Genomic DNA, 4,689 nt, shown 5'->3' with positions numbered 1-4,689 from the left:
ATAGGCTACTTATTAACGAACGATCCATGACCGCTTGCGGCTTTTTATTTGCTGACCAATGCTGCTACTTAATTTAGTGTACGCATCTTTAAATATAATTTGTGTTTGTGGCCAGTAGTAATACGTTAGTTAACGAATGAATGTTTAATAACAAAATTATTACGTTTTATTGTAACCAAACTTGCAATTAATAGTAAAGTCGCTAAAGCTTTTGATTGCGAAACTTTACTTATTAGTTAAAGTTCTCATATTAATTGTTACTCATACCTCGCTGGCTATTGTTATACGGCTTAACCTATCGATAAATTAATGCAATGAGTTTGGCTAAAGTTGATTTTCCGATTATAACGCGTACACATACATAACTATAGGTATAAGAGTTTCCTTCATTGTATACCTTCGATAGTCGGAGAGGCACTTTAATAAAAAAAAACTATTAAGATCACGACGATATATTTAATGTAAAACTGGTTTAAATAACGCCAATTAAAAATGTTTTAAAAATAAATCTTTTCACCGATAGATGGCTCTGCACGTCTCATAACTAACTTAGCGTTTATGAAACTCTTCCGATAGCAAAACGATAAATTTGAGTGGTTCCCTCTTATATAAATACTTGGTCAAACTTATCGATAACTTTCCCCCTATATACTGAACTTTACTTATAAGGTACGAGTTGGAATTAATAGCACTTCATAATATATCTAAGTTATCTAGATTGATGCCTAAAGAAATAAAAATGGTAATTTTTTAATTTCATAATATATAGCAAAGAGCGTCGGTGGCTCAGGGGTTAAGCACTTGACTATAATCTGCAGGTCCTGAGTTCAAAACCCGTCATATATTGATGTGTTTTGCGATTTCCATATGTTAATTTATATAAACGTTAGGGCCAGCGTGATTACTATGGCCTGGTCATCCCTCCATTTAAACTTTCTCCTTTATAATATTAGTAAGATTCTAAGTGAATTTCGTTTGAAAAAATAACGATGAAATTCCTATGAAAAAATATAAAGAAAGATAACAAGTGGAAATCAATTTTATAAACCTGTTGAGTGCACAATCTTCGAGCAAACTGCGTTACCTTCACAGATTGAAATCTGATTCGATTACGCGGCAAACTGAAAGAAATCTTTGACATTAAAAGCGAGCGCCATTTTGAGAAATGTTTAAAAAAAGAATATCGTATTTAACGGTAATTTTGCTTTTAAACGTTTGAAAATGGAATTAGCATTTGCTTTTCGAGAAATAAAATATAAACGACTTTTATTTTTCTGAGAATATACGTCATCCAATTTTCTATTATTTTGTTTCCTTAAACTCAAATCTTCAAATCAAACACAGATAATAAAAATAAAAATTATTTTTTTTAAGTTAATTGTTCTTTTAAATATTATGTCATTTAAAATACATATATGCAGCTTTGTTTGATGTATGTATGACATCGTTTATTAGGAGCATCACAATTAACTGCACTCAGAATCGATAAGTGGCTACTGTCCCTTAATCTAGATTTAAATGATTAACCTACAGTGTCCGTATCAAAGATTGCTAGTCTTTTTTTATAACAGAAGAGGGCAAACTAGCAACGGGAACACCGAGGTGTTCAACGCCCATGGACATCAGCAATACCAGAGGAACCGCAGATTCGTTGCCGGCCTTTGAGATGGTGATAATCTCGCTTCTTGAAGGACCCTAAGTCGTAGCGGTTTGATAAAAGTCTGGCATAACATCAAGTTTCCGTGGTGTAGCGGTTATCACGTGTGCTTCACACGCACAAGGTCCCCGGTTCGATCCCGGGCGGAAACATTCCTTTTTTTTAAACTTTCATACATTAAAGAACAACTGGTCAGAGTCAAAATATTCTCGGTTGATCTACTTATTTCTTTTTTTGTAATACCTTTTTTTGTGTTGAAATATCCACTATCCATATATGTTAAAAACATTTTGCTATCCCTCTTGGATACTGGTATGTTTTTTTGTATATGTTTTATTTCTGAAAAAAAAAACAACTAGATAAAGATATATTTTTAATAAAAGTGTTAATAGTTTGATTGATTTTGGGTCATTATTTTTTGTTTATAAAATAGAGAAACCGCTTAGCTAAAAACCAAATAAAATAAAGTTTTTAGTTTCCTTACTTATTACTTTTAAAGTTAAATAAACATAATATCCAAGTAAAAAACAACCAAAGACTATCTGATCTGTATTCAGCTAGGAAAGTGTAAAAATATAAAAGTTCAATATTGTTGCAAAATATTACATTAAAGTCTTCAATATCTTGCACTTTACTTTTACCGCAGTCACTGTGTTGGGGCCACGAAACTTTTACAAGGAATAAAAACTGAGGGCAGTGTCGAGTAATCTCAACGTTTAATATGTTTGGCATTAGTTGCGTTATATTTGTCTCGTTCACGTACCGACACGTGTTGCCGGTCCAAAGGTCTGACACCAACTGACACTGTCCGGCATGTACGTATGACGTATACGCTCAAGACAAACAACACTACCTTTATGCATAAACTATATGTATTACTAATGGTAAGTTTTTAATTATAATGTATATTTTGTTTTGTTATTTACCATTTTATTGTAATCCTAAAGTTTGATACGAGAATACAGTCAGTTATCGTGGGTTTCTGAGACCAAAATCCCTGTATAAAACATATTGTTATCTCTGTTTTTTCAAACATAATGACAGGGATGACCATATGTTTTATACAGCTCTTGGTTTCCGAAACCCACGGTTAACCTTATAGTTTTTTTAATGCTATGTAGGTAATCGCAATTAAATTACTACTCAATTAGAAATTATATTATAAAAATTGATACTTGCAATTTCTAATTGTTTTATCGGGTTTTGTCCACACACTTCATGGCCACACCGTGTCACGCTCGACTCAGCGTGTCTGGTTACGTGCCACAGTATCGTTAACTGCGAAGTAACACGTATACGCCAGGGGTAATACTGTAGTATTCAGACCTCATTTTAATATAGAATACGTTATTTTTTTAACTAACAGTGGGTTTCTAAGACCAATATACCCATTTAAAACGTATTGTTATCTTTATTTTGTCAAAGATAATGACAATGACAAGGCTGACGATATGTTTTATAAGATGTGCTTTATATACTAGTTTTCAGTTTCGCTTTCGTTTAGATTAATTTGAATTATTTCAGACTTTGGATCCCTTAGGTAAGATGAAATAGATTGTCTTTATTAATATGTAATACATTCATGTTATAAAATAGCTTTTAAAATTATTTACTTTTTAAGTAACTACAAACCGTCTGCTTTAGGGCAGGGCAAGGCCGATCGCCCAGGGCGTCGGGCGTAATGAGGCACCGTAGGTGCCGGAGTCGGATATAGAAGGGCGTCTGCGGCGCCCACGAAAATACGCTATGTTTGGAAGATTACCTCTCGAGACAAAAAAGAGGGCGCCACAAAAATCGCGCACACGGCACCGTAAATGGTTAAACCAGCCCTGACTGCAAATACATCTATATTACTAAATACTTTCTCTTTAATTTCGATTTGGTTAAGATGTTTTAATTCAAAGATAACCAAACTGACCTGCCTCGCTAATGTACCTACAGAAATTCCCCCTGATTAAAACAAACTCAACCGTGAAATGATAAAATCTTAACGATTTTAATCAATTTTAATGGACGCGGGCTTCTTACGAAGTGCTTTTGGCTCGTCATTCTGCGGTGAAATGTCGATGCTTTGAGATCATTTCATCTAGTGCTTTGTCTTTAAATTTTATAAGCGGATTATATGTCGCCCGCGACTCTGTCCGCGCGGAATTAAGAAATACTTAAGTAGCTAATGTGTTCTTCCAGACTATGTACAGTAAGCTTCATAAAGACCGTAGCAGACAACATATGTAAATACCTAGGTACTCCCAAAACTAATCAATTATATAGGTACAACAGTAGTCCTGAAATAAATAGATTCATTCACACTGCCCAAATACATCGGTACATACACAGCGTCAAATATATAAGTACATTCAAGGTGCCCATAGACGTAGTAGCAGCCATAGCGTCATAAGTAACTAACCAGTCAAGGTATCCAAAAATATCGTACATTTGACTAAATTGAACTATATCTCTAAATGCTTGTGGTACAATTCGGAATAAACTACTTCTGTTACATTCATTTGACACATTTTTCAAATTTTTTTTTGCATATCTTGTCTGCTACGGTCTTTATGCAGCTGACTGTACTAAACCTATGCTGAATTTCAGCGAGATCCATGCAGCCGTTCCGGAGATACCTTCAAACCAAAAATAACCAACTATCCATATAAACATTTGCATCTATAATATGAGTAAGAAAAAATAAAAGTAATTTTTCTTCCTGCTTTTCTTGGATTTGAAATTTTAATTATGTATGTATCAAACTACTATTAATATCTAACTTAAGTATTTAATTTATTCTTCATATGAAATAACATTAAGTAGGCTTACTTAGTTGACTTAGTACAGTTCAAACATTTACGTGCATACATCGGTTTCATGTGCTGTTCATTCAGTAAACATTTGCGAACGTCAATATTACATCTGCGCAGTCAGAGAATTAAATTTCCTTCCCATTCATATCAAGATTAGCTCTATGTTTGTTAGGACAGGGTTGCAATGTATCGAATGTGCATCAAAACAAACAGCTGGGGGCATGTGTTACT

The 4,689-nt window shown here is 33.8% G+C and overlaps 1 non-coding gene across 1 annotated transcript; it reads left to right on the top strand.

Annotated features, from left to right (window-relative positions):
- The first annotated feature begins 1,736 nt into the window (after window positions 1-1,736).
- On the top strand, window positions 1,737-1,809 carry TRNAV-CAC (transfer RNA valine (anticodon CAC)). Its single transcript has one exon. It is a non-coding gene; the product is annotated as a tRNA-Val (tRNA).
- The last annotated feature ends 2,880 nt before the right edge of the window (window positions 1,810-4,689 follow it).

This window comes from Papilio xuthus, unplaced genomic scaffold, assembly GCF_000836235.2.
Source record: "Papilio xuthus unplaced genomic scaffold, Pxut_1.1 DF826949.1, whole genome shotgun sequence".
NCBI lineage: Eukaryota > Metazoa > Arthropoda > Insecta > Lepidoptera > Papilionidae > Papilio > Papilio xuthus.
The sequence above is the reverse complement of the archived record's forward strand: the minus strand, read 5'-3'. Positions and strand labels throughout refer to the sequence as shown.